The sequence below is a fragment of the Mustela nivalis genome (assembly GCF_964662115.1).
Source record: "Mustela nivalis genome assembly, chromosome: 19".
NCBI lineage: Eukaryota > Metazoa > Chordata > Mammalia > Carnivora > Mustelidae > Mustela > Mustela nivalis.
Window position 1 is genome coordinate 24595552 of NC_139038.1, and position 6142 is coordinate 24601693.

The following is a 6142-nucleotide window of genomic DNA, read 5'->3' on the forward strand; positions in this document are numbered from 1 at the left end:
GTTCAAACTGTCATCTGGGAGAGGAGTCAGCAAACTACTTCTGTAAAGAGCCAGATCACCAACATTTTAGACTTTGTGGGCTATACTCTGTTGCAGCTACTCAACTCTGTCAACATAGCATGAAAGCTGCCACAGATGATATATAATAAATGAACATGTCATTCTGTATTCCAATAAAGCTTTATTTACAAAAACAGATGTCAGGCTAGATTTGTCTCAAGGGTCACAGCTTGCTGACCTCTGGTCTTAGTGAATGGTCCTTCCTGGAGTTGTGCAGTGCCCAACTTGAGCGCCCTACATAGCAGCCCTGCCTGACCCTTTCCCCTCAAGGATCTGACTCAGGATAAATGTTATATAGCCTTTCCAACCTTGAGTTAACCTTTAACTGTGTAATGTAATCATAAAATATTTTAAAAGTATGTGTTTTTGAATGAAAATAAACACCTGAGTGTGTGTATATGACTCAGTTTCTTCATAAAGAAAATAAATCTCTGTTATAGCGATCATTAAAATAGATGGAATGCTACATGTAAAATGTTTACAGGTGCTTAATGAATAGTATAGCTATTTTAGAACTTTTTCTCCACTAATCAGCAAATCATTCATCGTTATTAATTCACAGAGGCAGGATACAAATCAGGTGACTCTGACTCCAAAACTTGTGTCTCTCCTAAAGCACCTACTAGCTCAAAAGGAAGGGCCTACTGCACAGAAGATCTGAACCCAGAGAGCCTAAAAGGCTTTTATAAGTCCCCACCAGGTCAGCATTGGACATAGTGGCTCCGGATCTCAGAGTATCTGGCAAATACACACACACTACCCACCACAGGAGGAAGTTTCTGTAAGACCCAGCCTTCTGGGCTTGCAGACATCCCCAGCCAGTGGATTTTCCCGTTATTTATGCTGAATTAATCTGATTGCAGTTCTATTACCAGGCTGGAAATGCAGCCACAAAAAGGTTGATAAAGCTGTCACAGCAAGATGGAGATAGTAAGTCTCATTAATATTAAGAAAAGAACAAACCCATAAATAAGAGATTATCAAGTGAAATAAGATAGTCTTTCCTCCAACTTCTAACAAATCTCGGGTGCAAAACCATGTAATTTCCCCAGGCGTACTCTCTGCCAGCCAGATGTACAGAAAATGATTTGTGCGGGAGGGAAACTGACATGCAGAACAACGAGCTGGCAAAAGCATTCCAGCCGCGAGGCTCCCTTGTCTTGCTGTTTATTTGAGAAGTCACCAAGTAGAATCACGGGGTCCAGATCACACTGATTATGGTACAAATCGGTCCTTGAAAAGAGCCTGGAGATGACGGAGAGGTGATGTGACTGTCCCCTTGAAGGTAAAGACAAAGCCAAGCCCTACCCGGTGAACAGAACAGCTAATAGCCATGTTCCCAGGGGGCGAAGAGCAGGTGCTGCCCCCTTGGTGGCACTGCCCTGCCTCCCAGTCACATGCCCCCTGCCCACACTGCCCACTGAGGGTCCAGCCTCCCGCCTCCCTCTCACTCTGTGGCTCAGTCATCCAGACTGAGGTGGTCACTGGCATTCCCCTACAGGGGGCCACACCCAAAGCCACAGGCAGATGGACGTTACATACGAAATAAAAGATTTATTAAGTTGCTAAAATGTGATTCATTCACTAAGAGCCCCTTGCACACATGGACTGTAGGATCTGTATCTTCAGGGGTCCTCCAGATGAATGGCTGGTGTGTGTATAGGGGGTCTAGAGATCTTTACTGCTTGAAATTGAGTAAAGCCACCAACAAACTATTCCTAATGGATAAGAGAGAGAGGGAGAGACCATGAAAGAGAGAGAGGAAGGAGAGAGGATAGCACAGGAGTGAGGAGGAGGAGGAGGGCAGAGAAAGTGGCAAAGATGCTAGAATGTGCTTTGAGCAGAAGAGGTGGAGGAGGAGCAGAGACAGAGAAGGGAAGAGACAAGAAGTGGCTACAGACAAAAGGACAAGAGGGGAGGCAGAGGTGAGTGGGATGTGAACTGGGCAGATGGGGCAGAGACAGGGACAGAGAGAAGCGGGGGGGGGGGGTGGACAAAGGGCTGGCAGCAAGGTGGACAAAGAAAGACACACAGTGCAGGTACACCAAACAGGAGATGGATACAGAGACTGTCGGACCCCCACACAGAGAACAGGGACCCAGAGACAGGTAGAATATAGCCAAAGCCTGAGAAAAGACTGTGTGGGGGGAAGGTTTGGAGGTGCAAAAGATTTTCCCAGTCTCCCAAGGGAATCCACATTCTTCTCAGTTTGGTGTTCTTTCTACTAAACTAATTCTCCAACAGAGAAACTACATAAGGAAAAAATGTCCTTCTGGAAGAAATGTGTCCTGAAATTCTGGGAGCCCATTACTCAAGTGGTGGGGAATGTCCTTCATCTCTAGGCTGTCTGCCACCTATTCCTGGATCTGGAGACCTGGGCTTGTGTCTCAGCCTCAGAGAGCACGGATGGGGGCTGGCCCTTCTGGGCTCCAGGCTCCTCTCAAGGTGGTTACCTGTGGCCTAGAGTGCACTCCATCTACCCTCCCAGAGTTTAAAAAAGATCAGCTCAAATAACACTGTGAAAGCCTTCTGAGAAGTACACTGTCCTCTAAGAACATCCAGTGAGGAAGGTGAGAACCTGGTTTGATTTGGGTTGACTCCTATTTTAATTCTCAGCCCCTCTCCCTCTCTCACACCCCCTCTCCTACCACCTTCTCCCCCTCCACCCCTACAACATCCCTTCTCTTCCCCACCCCCACCACACTTTCACATCGGATTTCTATTCCAAAGAGACCTTGATTTCAGCCGTCAGGTCATGAAATATTCAATTCACTTGGACACTTTTTAATTAATCTGGGGTTTGATTCAGGCCATTGCTCCTTGACTCCTGCCTCTATAACCCTTTCCTGGATCCAATTAGCTGGCTTCGAGCACTGCCCTGGAGACCGAGACAAGACAAGAGTGAGTCCTGTTCTCCAGAAATGGATTTGCTGAGGCATCTGCAAACATTCTCTTTGCCATCCCTCCATGTGTGCCTGGAAGAGGTAGCAAGCATGGTAAGATCTGTCCTATAGGAAAGTAAGAGGTGGCTTCTGAAGGACGAGAAAAGAAAAACACCAACCAATGCAACCAAAGCAACCAAGAGCTCAGGCAGCAAATATCCAGATGACTAACAGGCTGGTTTGGATCAGGGATACAGATGTTCCATCAGAATTCCACAGTTGTCCTCACCTGACTCTTTTCAGCAACCCCACCTCCCGTATGGACTCAATTATCAGAGGATTCATTTGCACTTGTTGACATTTTGCTCTGTTAAAAAAAAAAAATTGTGTTTTCCATTGCTATTATTATATTGCACTAGAAGGTTTTGTCTCACAGGTTGATTTCTAAATAAAATTAAACACACTGATGCACATAAGACTTCTAGCAGAATGCCAGGCACATGCTAAGTGCTTGACAAAGAATGTGTACTCTGATTGATTATTGTCATAATCATTATCACCATGTTTATGTTGGGGACAGACCTGGTGTTTAGTTCTGCCTGCAGTGGGTCACATAATATTCAGCACTCAGGTGTTCCTAATAAGGTTTGCCAAGAAGCTGTGGACTGTTTTTGACACTGAGTAAGTACAAGATTCCCAAATAGCTGTGTGCACCACAGGATTCTTCCTCTTCCCTAAGCTTCAAATCACTCAACAAATATTTACTAGGCACCTACTAAATGCCATTCCTAGGAGGCAGGGCAGAAAGTGTTCTTGTCCTCAAAAAGGTGAAGCCACAGCACTTCACACTCATGACAGAGACAACGGCAGCTCTTCACATGGTACAGCCAGACACAGTTCTCAGATCCCTACTGCCTTCCCACACTTCATCCTTATAACTGGTCTGTGGGGAGGGGACTACTACAACTCCCATGCTACAGTTTACGTGGCTAGAGACTAAGGCCCAGAGAAGTAGATTGGTCTGTCCAGCGCCCACAGCAATGAGCAGCAAAGGTGGGATTTAAACGCAGGCAGTTTGACTCCAGAGTCTACACAACCAACCACCAAGCTTCTTTCTTTTTTTTTTTTTTTTTTTAAGATTTTATTTATTTATTTGGCAGAGAGAAATCACAAGTAGACAAAGAGGCAGGCAGAGAGAGAGAGAGGGAAGCAGGCTCTCTGACGAGCAGAGAGCCCGATGCGGGACCCGATCCCAGGACCCTGAGATCATGACCTGAGCCGAAGGCAGCGGCTTAAACCACTGAGCCACCCAGGCGCCCCATGTTGCTTCTTTCTTTTAGCTATTTTTTTTTCATTTGTTTCTTACTGGAGTAATTTATTTTGAGACAGAGAAAGAGAGAGAGAGCATGAGCAGCAGGAGGGGCAGAGGCAGAGAGAGAATCCCAAGCAGACTCCCCTCTGAGCACAGAGCCTGACTGGGGCTCGATCTCACAATGTGAGATCAGGACCTGAGCCAAAATCGAGAGGATGCTCAACCAACTGAGCCACCCAAGCCCCCCTCAATATCTCATGCTTTAAAAAGAGAATATCTTCAAACCCCATAGACAGAGGAAGCCAATTAGTGGATGCCAGAGGCTAGGGAGAGGGGGAGTGAGGAGTGACCTGTAATGGGTACGGAGTTTCCATTTGTGATGACACAAAAGTTCTGGAACACAACACTGTGACTTAGCACCATTGAGTTGTACACTTTAAAATGATAAGATTTTATGTTTGGGAAATTTTACCCCCCCCCCAAATTGTTGCAATCCTTAACTGCAGGGTTGTTTAACCTCCTACAATACCTGGAATTTAAAAGTTCTCATCCTACATTTCTTTTTTTTTTTTTTTTTTTAAAGATTTATTTATTTGACAGAGAGAAATCACAAGTAGACAGAGAGGCAGCCAGAGAGAGAGAGAGAGAGAGGGAAGCAAGCTCCCTGCTGAGCAGAGAGCTCGATGCGGGACACGATCCCAGGACCCTGAGATCATGACCTGAGCCGAAGGCAGCGGCTTAATCCACTGAGCCACCCAGGCGCCCCACATCCTACATTTCTTCACCAGTTGACCAAATGCCAGTGGTCCTAGAAATGGATCTTGCTCTGTTTTTCTCATCATCGCTCCTGTGGTGATTAAAAACAGAGCCCTTCTAGCACAGAAGGTTCCCACCCATCTGTGAACAAGTGGAGCTGGGTCTGTCAGGGGTTTGGCATCGGGGGCTGGAATACCAGGTAAGGATCTCCCCCAGAAGTGCTGACACAAAGGTGGAAGATGGTATTTGATGGAGCCAAGAAGACAGAGTTTGAAACCGGAGGAACAGCTCAAGCTTGAGGTCTGAGGGGCAAATCAAGGCTAAAAACAGAAAACTACCTCAGCCTCAAGAGTTTAAAGAATCAGAAGCATTTTGGGGAGGCAGAAAGCAACAATAATATAAAAATAACAATCACAGTGAATCAAACCTTTAGACAGTGCTCTCCACACACCACATACTCTTTCAGGGATGTTCACATATCAACTCATTTATTCTGTATTACTCTTATTAGTACCCTCGTTTTATAAATAAAGAAACTAAAGCACGGGGAAGTTAAGTGACTTGCCCAAGGTCAGACAGCTAGCAAGTGGCAGAATCTAGATCCCAAGCCATGGAGTGAAAAGCCAGAAACTGACTCTCAACCATAGGAGTTAAGGAGTTAATCTGGATTGCAGATACTGGTCCTGCTGAGAGCTACCTGCTGGCCTGACTAAAAGAGGGGCCCACTGGAGGTGGAGGAAACAGACCACAGGGCCCTGGGCTCACAAAGGGATCAGTCATCTACCAATACCCAGAGGCAGACAAGGGCAGGGCAGCGGTTAGAAGCAGACTGGCCTAGAAGCCTGCCCTTGCACATCAGCTCTGACACTTAGCAGCGTGAAACTTTCAGCAATAACTTCACACCTTTCTGCCTCAGTTTCTTCATGTAAAATGGGGTTTTAATGGTTCCTACCTCACAGAGCTGCTGTGAAGATCACATGACTTTGATTTTTGTGAAGCATTAAGAACAGCACCTGGCATACAGTTAGCAGAAAGTGAACACTAAGTAAAATAAATGCGTTAGAGAAAATAGCCACAATGTCATATATCTTCGGGATGGGGAGGGGGGTTGGGAAAGCAATGACTAGACTGG